Raw genomic sequence first — 13688 nt, forward strand, 5'->3', positions numbered from 1 at the left:
ACAGAACAAGGGATTCAGACATGGCCTTCCAGTTGCATCTGTTTATGGTCTCTTTATGCCAGTCCACAGCCGTAAACTTTCTTGGTTCGTCAATCCTTCGTCTTCTCTTCCTTTCCCTGCTTCTTTTGCATTCTCTAGGAACCCATTCTGTTATTCTTAATGTCCATGTATTATTTGTCATTCTCATTTTATGCCCTGACCCCCCCTACACGTATATATATATATATATATATATATATATATGTATATATATATATATATATATATATATATATATATATATATATATGTATATATATATATATATATATATATATATATATATATATATGTGTGTGTGTGTGTGTGTGTGTGTGTGTGTGTGTGTGTGCGCGCGAGCACCTGAGCAGCTAAACGGATTGTTTTCAGATAAATATACTTCCTTGATGATATTCTCGAATCAAGAGTGAATGTTATTTTCGGTTGCAAATATAATTTAATCAAACCTACCTTACTATACTCTGTTAACCTGACATATGAATATTAGGAATACATTTTACTATAGTATACACCCTAAAACTATATAGGCCTACAGTTGTCTTGGACTTTGAGGTTACTATGGACCAGAATCAAACACACTTCTACTTACATTTTGGTTCATTCACAATCTACACACATCTATCACATAATTACAGTTTTACGTGACATATTAATCAAAGCTCTAAATTTATCCATTTTGGCAATAACTCAACACCATCATATGCCCACCTATATCATCCTGAAAACATCATATTCTATAGTCAAAAGTATATAAAAGAATATTTGCCTACACCAACTGAAATAATCGATAACACCTAATCTCAATCCAATAAACTTAACACCAAAGATCTTGGTTAACTACAACAGACACGAATAAATGATAATATAACATGCATCATAGAATACTAATAACAGAAAATGCATGCAACAGTTTGAAAACCATAATGATAAACAACAGGATATGGATTCAAACAAAAGCTAGAGCACTGGAGACATATGAATGATCAACAGTTATGGCTCAGAAATATGGACATTAAACATGAACTTGAAATATAAAATAAATTCAGGTAAATTATGGTTTTACAGAAGAATGTTGAAGATCCCATGGACTGAGAGAATAACAAACGAGGAGGTATTGAGGAGAGTGAATCAGAAGAGACCACTTCTAAAAGTGATAAGTATATGGCAGATGGAATTTCTGGGACACTTATCAAGAGAAAAGATTGAACTTTTGTGTGTCACGGGAAAGATAGAGGAGAGAAAAGCAAGAGACCGACAAAGGTAAAAGTTTTTGGACAGCTTACTTTGGGGTGTAAATGAGAATGTAACAATGGACAATTTATACAGAGCTAGAGACCGGACCAGGTTGAGGCAACTGACAACCACGTCGAGGACATGGCACCTAAATACTGTAGATAGACAGATCATAGTCAGGGCCGGATTTATAAGGGGGCATAGGGCCAATTGCCCTGGCCCCCTGTCTGAGGGGCACAGGAACAATTGCCCCTGCCCCCTCTCTGTGGGGCCTCCGACTCAAACATGAATAAATAGGTAGTTGGGAAATTAGTAAGATGCTGTGATAAAAGCATTTTGTGACCAAAGGACCCCCGTAACATCAGTATGTTACGGGGGTCCTTTGGTCACAAAATGCTTTTATCACATTTTATTTATTAATTTTATTTTCTTTATAAGTTGTAATGATGCAAAAGGTGCCATTAATGGCATCAAGTAACTTATCAGACAGTTAAACAAACGCCAATGCATGATTGAGCATGATTATTATTTCCATTGTGATCCAAATTGGAAGCTACACGCTGTAGTTCAAAATTACTAATATCCAAATTATATTGTGGCAGAACTTAAAACATTGCCAAGTATTTCTCAGTACCTGTGAGTTCAACTAGACTCTCTCTCTCTCTCTCTCTCTCTCTCTCTCTCTCTCTCTCTCTCTCTCTCTCTCTCTCTCTCTCTCTCTCTCTCTCTCGTGTTGATCCGTTATCAGTTATTGTGCGATATGTTATCTCTGGTAAGCTGGTAGAAATTCTTTTTTGTTTTTCTTGCAACCTGGCTCTCACATGGCTGAAGCCCTGGTTACAATTTTGATGACTACAGAGGACAGTCCCACGACAATGCCAGCAATATGTCAGGTCGCCATATTATACAGAAATGCAGGCCAGACTTAGAAATATAAACTTAGCATCAGTTTATATATTTTTGTGCTGCTCACTCAGTCAGTCTTGTGGGACAAGCAGCAACCTCTTGCTGTGTAGGAGCAGTTAGTTGTTTTGACTCCACTCAGATTTCATACACATTTTTTTCTGCATCTACACAACGATGGGCTAATCTAATGAAGTGGAAAGAAACGAGTACACTAACTTTTAAATCTCTTTCGGGTACTCTTTGGTCAGCAAGAGTTGATGCAGTTGAAGCCAATTGTAATGGATACAATTCCATTTTAAAAGCTCTAATAGGTATTGAAAGTGGCTTGGAGCATACACCTGAAGTAAGGATGAAGCACGAGTAGGCTACTGGGGAACAATATGAACAGTCTTGAGACAGCTTTGGTGGCCAAGATCTGGAATACAATACTCGTACAGTTTAACAAAACCAGTAAAGTTTTCCAAGACATTGGTGTTGACCTGAAAAAGTGCTTGATATTATTGATTCTATAGAAAATTTTCTAATATCACTTAGAGAAAGGTACGAAGAGCTGGAGCTAGAGGTCAAGAATTTGTGTGGCACTACAGAATACAAATCAACTAAGGAGAGGCCTGAAAAGAGAAATAAAAGTTATGATACAAACACAACTTCAGCCTCACAGAAAGCAGATTTATCCCAGAGAGAAATTCAGTTTTGAAACTTTCAATGTCATTTTATATCAATGGTTTGTTTCATTACAACAACAGAGGGTAGCATACCAATCGGTGTATGCCAGATTTAATGTAGTGGTCAATTTATGTACTTTATATAATGCTGAGATAAAAACAGAGGTTGAGAAATTTGTCAGTTTTTTCTAAAGACCATTGACAATAGTGTGTTTGCAGCTTTTGCCAAGCTCTTACTGTATGTCACTCCATCCCCCATCCTAACAGGCAATTTTGTTACATGGTGAAGGGCTTCCTAGTACGTTTCTAAATGTTAATGTAGCCCTTCGAAAATATCTACTGATGATTGTTACTGCTAATTCTTCAAGTGAAAGGTCATTTAGCATAGTGGTAATAATAAACATTCATCTTAGAACCCCATGACTGATGAAAGGTTAAGTGTTTTATGTTTGTTTTATGTAAATAGTAGTGTTATAAAAAAAAAGATACATTTCGATGATTCAGTAAAAGAATTTACATAGGTAAGGTGTAAAAGAAGTGAATTTTTGTAGTCAGTATGAAAAAATAAGAGTAATTTTAACAAATAAAAGAAATATATGCACCATAATTCTCCATAACTCTTTTTGATCACAGATCCTTAATATGCCAAATATAAACTGAATAATGTGGCTAAAGTTATTTTTGGTTCATTAAATTGGAAGAATTCAAATAAAAGCTTTATTCAAAACCTTACATTAGCCATGCCCACGTTCTAGAAATTACCAGTAATTAAACACAGAAATGAGACTACAGTATTACTCTTTTTTTTATTTTTTTTTACCGATGAACATTAGTCATTACCCCGATGCAAAGAATGTAATAATTGGGTCGTGAGAACTTGCAACCTAATGTTAATGTAGAACAGTTGATTGCAGTTAAACGGATACGAAACAGATACCGATATATTACACAAATACAATGACCAGATCTATTTTAATTATGTGAATTTCGTAAATCTTATGTTTTGCGGTCTTTATACAAAAATGGGTACTTGTTAAGGTAAGATATAGTTCGACAAATGATGCCGAATTGTACCATAGGGGATGCAGTTTGCATTTTGTCAAAGATATTTACTTATGAACGTACATGTAAAATTGATTAGGGTTTTATTCATATAACAAATATTAGGCACTTAAGTTAATTATCATTAATAAATCATTCTATTATTTTACACATGTCCAGCCTTTTTATTTCATCAGAGCTCTTTATATCATTTCCACCCCAAGACCTTCGCTACAATTGACAGAAGAGGTTTGTTTATATTCAGGAGGAAACACCTACTTGGCCCTTGCCCGTCTCTTCGTGACATCTGCACCTATAATTATGTTCTCTGAAGCATGTAAGATTTAAGAAATATCTCTTTTACAGTGGTTTATATTCTTTTAGACTTTATAAGCTTGATATTTTCTATTGATATGCCTGGCTAACGGGAACCGGAGTGAACAGACTGTTGCCTATCTATCAACCATGACGTTATGCTACAGTGAGCTAGGCAAGACCTGGCCAATTGTAACGTAATTTAGGTACGAAAAGATAGGCCTTAGCTTAAGTAACCCAATAACTATGTTATCTTTGCGACGAATACAGTAATTTTAGGGAGTTGCCCCATTTCCTGACTGCTTATCTTTAGCTCTAGGTATAAGGTATGAATTTCTGAGTAGTGTTATTGGTGCAAACAACTTTTTTCCGTAAAATTATAGAACTACATGGAACTACATTTCCTGTACGAAAAAACAACTTTTCCTACAGTAAATACTGCTTTCAACGATCTTGACCTTTATTTCCTCTGCAAATACACCATTCACCCGTTATCCCCTCTTCTCGACGGATACAGGTAGGAACTTGGGACTTTGAGTGGGCGAAAACAGGAAGAAAACGTGATTATTTAACACTTTTGAGATTCGTAAAAGGCCACAGTACCTAACAAACCCACCTAACCTAACCTAGTAGTTCTCAGGTCATAGATCTAGCCCAGCAGGCAAACCTCCCATACCCTCCTTCCCAGATCACAGACCTAACTGGGGGCAACGGTCCGGGTCCCTTCCCACATCACAGACCTAACCTTGCCCCCCGAACCCCCCTACCTGGGTGACAAACTATAAATCACAAATAATTCCTTACCTTACGATTGACACCTACATCTTTTTTTTTTGTCTTAACAATCTTCGTAGTCAAGTTACAATAAAAAAAATGTGTGGGTCTTCCTTAAAAGATAACTCGGATTCGCACATAGGACACTTTATGAACAGGAGCAGATATGTGTGGTTTGTAAAATGTAAATAAAAGAGTGAAATAAATATTTGAGGGGAATAGAATGCCAATGTTTTGTGTAATTTTCTGTTGATTTATTATGTATCCCAGAGAATAATGTATAGAGAAGAAAAGGTTATTTTTACCATTATTTATTGGTTCGCCAGTAAATTTTCCTCACCCAAACCCCTGGTTCCTACTGGGAGGCCCCCATCACTATAGGGTATATTAGAGTATATCTTGTCAACTATTTATTTGCGATGGAAATAAAGGTAATGTTCTAAGAAAACTGGCCTTTTTCTATATACTGTACTGTAAAATCGGTTTCCCTTATTAGTAAAAATTTATCCTATTTTTCTATAATAATACCCTATTTTCTTTTTAGCCAACCACCAATTTATAACATTTACCATGCAATCCCAGTAGGAATCTTAGCTTTTCTGGTGGGAAAGAAAAAGATACAGATTCTTTGTCATCGACAGAAATTGCCAACAGTGTGTAAGTCATAAGCAGTCTGATAAATACATGTTTTGTGTCTCTGAGCAGCATTAATTACAAAACTGCTAGATTACAAAGCGGTAACAGTCAAATTCTGATGTGCATTCTTACCTAACTTATCTAGCCTACCCTAGCCTAGCGTAGCGTAGCCTACCCTAGCCTAGCTTAGCCTAGCATAGAATGCCCAACTTAACCTGCCATAGAGTAACTAATTTATAGATTGAAATACAGGGATGTATCTTAAGCTTATTTTTACCACCTAACTCAGACTTTGGCTTCAGCCAAATTTACAAGGGTGGCCTGTGTCTCGCTTAACTTTCCATTTAATTTCTCCCTGAAAACCAGAAGTCTTGCCATGATATACAGTATTGTTCAGAGAAGCATCCTAACAATATCTTTGTCAAACTAACCATTAGTGGTGAATGTGTATAATAAGCTGCCATCATCTTTGATTGTGGACCGACCCCCCTACATAGTTTGCCTTCTACTATACCTCTATTTCACTGCCTCTCTTATGCCTTGCTTTCCAATTTCATTTATTTATTACTTCTCTGGTACAACTGTGTGGATGATAAATCTCCTGTAGTTGCGCTTCAGCACAGAACTGGGCTCCCCAATCTTTATTGCTGGGCTGTGTGACCCAAATTCCATGAATCCAATAAAATCCCTCATTTGTTCCGTAACTTACATACAAACCACGCTATTTAATAGGGGTTATTACTTTCGGCGTAGCTGAAATGACGAGCCATTAAAATTTTAACGAGGGTTTACTACCCCACCGCTAGTTAGCGGGGAGTAGGGGGGGGGGGGTAGCCTGCTTACACCCCCCCCCCCCTTCACACACACCTGTGCTTGAGCTCACTTTACTTTTGGCTCGGAGCGAGAACGGTTGTTCCTCTCTCTCTCCTCGCCTATTTTGGACTGCCATTAATTTTTGTCTTTTTACTTTTTCTTATACTTGTAATACTGTATATATATATAAACATTCTTTATGTTTATGTATATATTTGTGTATAGAAATGGAGTAAGTTTTCTTTTCAGTGTTTGTACTGTGTGTGTGATGTAGGACAACGACACTTGCGTAGCAAGGCCACCACAGTTCCACTTCGTGGGGAACGACCTCTCCCTCTCTGGTCCATCGGTCTTCCCGTCGGCATATCCGTTAACTCGGCCACCGCAGGGGAATCGTCAGCGCCTGGACCCTCTTCATTCATCTATTATCTTCGCTTTTCCTCTTTTCCTACGGGAAACTTGGATTCTCAGTGAAGGGAATGTGGTCTTTTTTTAGATTGACTACGGTCTCTCTCTACTCGAGGTTGTTCACCTTTACTATTACTACGTAATTACGGTAGATCCTTTCCCGTTGCAGGTTAGGTTGCTATTCCGTTTGTTTGTCTCAATTATTTTTAGTGAAATCTAATTGTATTTTAACTTTTCAGCTTTTTCCGTGGGGAACACTTCCCTTCGGGGGTTCAGTGGTTCTCACTATTATATTCTTAGATAATTTAGATAATTATAATTCTGTTATAATTCTGTTTTTATGACAGTTACTCCTCCCCCCACCTTCTCCCGTGGATGTCATCTGGGGAAGGTGGGTGCATACTTAATTCTTATTTTATGTTTTTCCCTCGGGGTTCCTTTGGACTTCGGTCCTGGACTCTAACACGGACCTTTTACGGTCCCATCGGTGGATGCTGGCCCTTCCAAAGGGCACATCCCAGTTCCTGATTGTCCTGCCAGCTGACCTACCGATCTACCAGCGCAACCTTGCGCTGCAAACGAAGGACTTTGGTCCTGGACTCTAAAGCAGACCTGCTTACGGTCCTCATCGGGGGATGCCCGCCCTTTTTTAAAGGACACATCCCAGTTCCTGATCATCCTGCCAGCTGATCCTTCAACCTACTAGCGTGTGAAGCGCGCGCGCTCGCCGATCTTCATACGCGCGTAAGGGCCGACAATCTTCTTACATGCGCAAGCGTCGACGATCTTTTTACGCGCGCAAGCGCCGACGATCTTCTTACGCGCGTAAGCGCCGACGATCTTCTTACGCGCGTAAGCGCCGACGATCTTTTCCACGCGCGGGTACCAATGGTCTCCCGCGCGCGCTCCGATAGTCTTTTTCGCGCACCATTAGTCTTGTGCGCTCGCGTGCGCCAACAAACTCGTATGCGCCGATAGCCGCGGGCGCGCCAACATTCTGGTATGCGAGTACGCGGCGACGATCTTTTATTTTCGCCCGCACGGGCTCTTCATTCTGATCCTGCATGCAATCTGATTCCTGTGCACTCTATGAAGTCTCGCCCGCACGCGTGAGCGCTTCAGCTGTCTCCCGTGTGCGAGCCCCGGGTATTAACCAGCGTGCTCCCCAGCACAGTCGCCAATACCCTCCCACGCGCGAGGCTGCAGGACAATGCGCGGTAAGGGCGCCATCACCGCATTCCCCCCCCCGCAAGCGCAGAACAGTGCGCTTGCCGGTAGGGGGGAAGGTTCCAGAAAGGTCCAGGGACATTTCTTCCTTATCTTCTTTCTTCTTATAGGCGACTCCCCCCTCCAGAGGGAGTGTCTGACAGCGCAGCCGGCAGCCCTGGTTTTGGGCTCTAATCGGAGCGGTAGCACAGGCTTTCAAGCCTGTTCTCTCTGAGTTGGGCCACAAATCCTTGGCTGCACCTACTCTTCTGATGAGGAAAAGAGGAGTTTCAGACGCGGTAACTTCTCCGAGGACGAAGCTGTGTCCTCGTAAGTTTTAAATATTTAACTTAGCCGGTGAATATATAATAGCTGACGTCTCCGGCGGCTCGACAGAAAAACACAAAAACTCGCGAGCGATCGCTATGAAGGTTGCGGGTGTGCCCACCAGCGCCAACTATCGGCCAGATACCGCATATACATGTAAACAGCTCCAGTTCTTCTCTGTCGGTCTGATCGACAAGTTGATTCCATTACTCGCTGTTAACCTGGAGTTTTTCAACAGTCTTGGTGAAGTACTTCTTTTTGGTTTGAGCTTTCGCAGTGCAGGTGTTTTATCTTCAACTTAAACTCTTGAACTCTTTTTTGGATAGATTTAATTGTTGATGACTTTGGATTGTTTTTGGACTTTCTTTGACTTTTCAAAATGGCTGACCCTTCTCCAATTCCTAGATTTCGTAAATGTAATGCTAGGGATTGTAATAAGCGTCTTCCAAAGGCCTCTCTCGACCCACATACTGTGTGTTCTAATTGTCGGGGTATAACCTGTCAATTAGGAGATCGGTGTGATGAGTGCGTGGGCCTTTCGGAATTCGATTGGCTTGAGTTTGACAAGTATTCTCGTAAGCTAGAGAGAGATAGGGTGAGGAGAAGTTCCTCTAGATCGTTAGAATTTTCCTCCTCCCATGCCCCTGAACCTAATCCTTCCCCAGTAGTAGTTGTGCCTGAACCCTCTACTAGCACTCAGGAACCATCAATGCGGGATATGTTACGTGCCATTCAAGCTTTGGGCGAGAGAGTTGAGTCGTTAGCTACGGACCGTAATCAACTCATGGCGGATGTAAAAGAGTTAAAGTGTCAGAGTGCCACATTAGAAAATCGTGGATAGAAAGTGATTAGTGCGCAAAGTGTTATCAGTGTTGCGACAGAGGGTTCGTCTGTTCGTGCCTGTCGTTCGCCTAGTCCGAGACCTCTTGCAAGCTCCCATGCCCCAGGGAGAAGTAATGTCGTAGGACTTATGGGTTCGAGAGGCTTTAACCAACGAACAGACGTTCCCTCTATGGTTTCAGGCGTGTCTCGTCAAGACCGCCCCTACCATAAGACGAGCGAGACGGTTTTCTCCTCGTCATCCGAAGGCTTATCGCGTAAGAAACCGTGGAGCAAGGTTTCGAGACCCTTAAAGCGAAAGTCAGTCCCTTCAGGACAGGTCCAGTGTCCTGGTTGTAGCCATTGGGACAGCTCTGACCCTGTGCAGTCATCGGAAGACTGCTCGCCGCCTAAACAGAAGCGTAACACAGGCTCCGAGAGTCTTAGTGTAGGCAATGTTTTGCAGTCACAGACGTTACCCTCGTCTCTTACCGCACCCATTCCCGTTGATCCTAAATGGGTTGTACTGCAAGACATGCAGAATAAGCTTGCCTCTCTTATGGAGGACTATTCTGCTGAGCAGGTTCACGATGATCCTCGCCGCTTAGCTGATCGAGATCCTGGCCGTCAGCCGCCCAAATGAGCCTTTGCTCGTCCTGTTGACGTTGACGTTACAAAGGCACGTCAGTCACGTTTTGTAGAGCCTCACTCGATGCAGTCCCGTGTTGACTTTCAGCCGCTTGTGGACGTTCAGCCGCTGCCGCATGCTTGTGTTGACGTTCAGGACGTTCGCCAACCAGCGAAGTTGACTTGTTTTGACGTTGAGCGTCAAGCAACGCAGTCAAGAGTTGTTTTGACTGCTCAGTCTAGGCAGTCAATGCAGTCTTGAGTTGACGTCGAGCGTCCTCCCGCTCCTGTTGTTGTTGCTAGTCAGTCTGTTAAGCAGTTACATGACGTAGCGTCCTGGACTGCTACTGATGCTCCTTTGCGTGTGGACTCTGCTTGTCAAGCATTGCCACCAAGGCAGGTCTCTCCCTTGCTTGAGACTCATCAGTTGTCGGACGAAGCTCCTTCAGATGAGGACGTTGCTGATCCTCATCCTGATGATAATCCTTCAGATGTAGATGAACCTAAGGCTGTTCCTCCTTCGATGGATTTTAAGAAGATCATGATGATTTTCAAGGATCTTTTTCCAGATCACTTTGTTGCTGTTGCTCCTCGTTCGCCTCCGTCTGAGTTTGCTCTAGGCTTAGCTGCTACCAAGCCAGCCTTTACTAAGCTAGTGCTTTCTCGCTCTTCTAAGAGGGCTTTACGTCTTCTAGGCGACTGGTTGGATACCAGGAGGAGTTTGGGGAAGACGGCCTTTGCCTTCCCACCTTCTAAGCTTGCTTCTAGATCGAGCGTCTGGTATGACACGGGAGAAGTTCTCGGCTTGGGAGTCCCTGCCTCTGCCCAGGGTGACTTCTCAAGCCTCGTAGATTCTCCCCGTCGCCTGGCCATGAGACGCTCGAAGATTTGTTGGTCCTCCTCGGACCTTGACCATCTACTTAAAGGCGTATACAGGGCCTTTGAAGTGTTTAACTTTCTTGACTGGTCATTAGGAGCATTAAGTAGGAAGATCTCGTCTGCCGACCAGGATGTTTCCTTACTTATCATGTCCTGTATGGACAAAGCCATCCGCGATGGCTCCAATGAGCTCGCCTCCACCTTTACGTCGGGAGTCTTAAAGAAGAGAGAAACCCTTTGCTCTTTCCTTTCGGCAGGAGTTACTCCCTGTCAGAGATCGGAACTGCTCTTTGCTCCCTTATCAGCGGCCTTGTTTCCACAACAGCTGGTTAAGGATATAGCTGCTTCGCTTGTGCAGAAGGACACCCATGACCTGATGGCGTCCTCTGCTCGCAAAGGGGCTCCTTCTTCATCCTTTGCTGTGAGACCCAGGATCGAGACTCCTGCGTCTAGATTTATCCCGCCCTTTCGTGGCAGAGCTCCCAGCAGGGGAGGCTCTCGTGCCGAGGGAAAGAGAGGTAAGAAGAGAGGAGCCAAGTCCTCCCGTGGCAGAGTCTGACTGCCCACAGCCTCAGACAGCGGTAGGTGCCAGATTGAAGAGCTTCTGGCAGGCCTGGGAGAAGAGGGGTGCAGACCAAGAGTCTGTTCTGTTGCTCAGAGAGGGGTACAAAATACCGTTTGTACGCAAACCTCCTCTAGTAACAACTCCCATAGACCTCTCTCCCAGGTACCGAGAGGAGTCAAAGAGACAAGCCCTAAATCAAGAAGTGTCTCTGTTGCTAGAGAAGGGAGCGGTGGTGAAAGTCTCGGACCTTCAATCACCGGGGTTTTACAACCGTCTCTTCCTAGTCCCAAAGCATACAGGAGGTTGGAGGCCGGTGCTAGACGTCAGTGCGCTCAACGTTTTTGTTACAAAAACAAAATTCACGATGGAGACCACGAAGTCCGTCTTAGCAGCGGTCAGAGAGGGAGACTGGATGGTCTCTCTCGACCTACGAGATGCGTACTTCCACATTCCTATACACCCGGATTCCCAACCGTTTCTGAGGTTTGTTTACAGGAATGTGGTGTACCAGTTTCGAGCCCTGTGCTTTGGCCTCAGTCCTGCTCCTCTCGTGTTTACGAGGCTCATGAGGAATGTGGCAAAATTCCTCCATCTATCGGGAATCCGAGCCTCCCTGTACTTGGACGACTGGCTTCTCAGAGCATCGTCCAGTCATCGCTGTCTGCAGGATCTACATTGGACGTTGGGTCTGGCCAAGGAGTTGGGACTTTTGGTCAACTTAGAAAAGTCCCAACTGATCCCATCCCAGACTATTCTATATTTGGGGATGGAGATTCGCAGTCCAGTTTTTCGGGCTTTTCCGTCTGCCACCCGAATAGAACAAGCCCTGCTCAAAGTCCAACTAATGCTGAAAAGAGAACGTTGTTCAGTCAGGAGTTGGATGAGTCTCGTAGGGACTCTCTCATCCCTGGAGCAGTTTGTCTCGCTAGGGAGACTACACCTTCGGCCTCTCCAGTTCCATCTAGCCTCTCACTGGAACAAGGGCAAGACTTTAGAGACGGTATCAATCCCAGTCTCCGAACCAGTAAAGGCATGCCTGAACTGGTGGGACAGCAATATCAGTCTGAGAGAGGGACTATCCCTAGCAGTCAAGAACCCAAACCACGTGTTGTTCTCAGACGCGTCGGATTTGGGTTGGGGTGCGACCCTGGACGGTCAGAAGAGCATGCACATCAACGGCAAGGAGCTATTAGCAGTCCACTTGGCCTTGATGAAATTCGAAAGCATTCTTCGAAACAAAGTGGTAGAGGTCAACTCAGACAACACCACAGCTTTGGCGTACATCTCCAAGCAAGGAGGCACACACTCCCACACGCTGTACGAGATTGCAAGGGACCTTCTCATATGGTCAAGAAATCGAGGCATCTCCCTGTTGACGAGATTCATCCAGGGGGACTTGAACGTCTTGGCAGACTGTCTCAGTCGGAGGGGTCAGGTGATACCCATGGAATGGACCCTCCACAAGGACGTGTGCAAGAGTCTTTGGGCGACTTGGGGTCAACCCACCATAGACCTCTTTGCCACCTCGTTGACCAAAAGGTTACCGATCTATTGCTCACCAGTCCCAGATCCAGAGGCGATCCACATAGACGCGTTTCTACTGGATTGGTCTCATCTGGACTTATATGCATTCCCACCATTCAAGATAGTCAACAAGGTACTGCAGAAGTTCGCCTCTCACGAAGGGACAAGGTTGACGTTGGTTGCTCCCCTCTGGCCCGCGAGAGAGTGGTTCACCGAGGTACTTCAATGGCTGGTAGACATTCCAAGAAGTCTTCCTCTAAGGGTAGATCTCTTACGTCAGCCCCACGTAAAGAATGTTCATCAAAGCCTCCCCGCGCTTCGTCTGACTGCCTTCAGACTATCGAAAGACTCTCAAGAGCTCGAGGCTTTTCGAAGGAGGCAGCCAATGCGATTGCGAGAGCTAGGAGAGCTTCTACCATCAGAGTATACCAGTCGAAGTGGGAAGTCTTTCGAGACTGGTGCAAGTCAGCATCTGTGTCCTCTTCCAGTACCTCTGTAGCCCAAATCGCAGATTTTCTTTTACATCTGAGAAATGTTCGCTCCCTCTCAGCTCCCACTATTAAGGGCTACAGGAGCATGTTGGCTTCGGTCTTTCGACATAGAGGCTTAGATCTTTCCAACAATAAAGATCTCCAAGATCTCCTTAAGTCTTTCGAGACCTCTAAGGAACGTCGTATGGCAACTCCTGGATGGAACTTAGACGTGGTCCTAAGGTTCCTCATGTCAGACAGGTTTGAGCCATTACATTCAGCCTCCCTGAAGGATCTCACCCTCAAGACTCTTTTCCTAGTGTGCTTGGCTTTGGCTAAAAGGGTCAGTGAAATTCATGCCTTCAGTAAGAACATCGGCTTTTCTACAGAGAAAGCCACATGTTCACTTCAACTTGGTTTCCTGGCCAAAAATGAACTGCC

General features: G+C 43.7%; 1 protein-coding gene across 2 annotated transcripts in view; it reads left to right on the forward strand.

The window, feature by feature from the left end:
- Window positions 1–4090: 4090 nt before the first annotated feature.
- Window positions 4091–13688, forward strand: part of LOC137653473 (early endosome antigen 1-like) — a 157218-nt gene continuing 147620 nt past the window's right edge. For both annotated transcript variants that reach the window (XM_068386901.1, XM_068386902.1), the window contains exon 1: window positions 4091–4221. The gene's annotated coding sequence lies outside the window, so the exon portion shown is untranslated. The remainder of the gene's footprint in view (window positions 4222–13688) is intronic.

Source organism: Palaemon carinicauda, chromosome 14 (genome assembly GCF_036898095.1).
Source record: "Palaemon carinicauda isolate YSFRI2023 chromosome 14, ASM3689809v2, whole genome shotgun sequence".
Classification (NCBI taxonomy): Eukaryota; Metazoa; Arthropoda; class Malacostraca; order Decapoda; family Palaemonidae; genus Palaemon; species Palaemon carinicauda.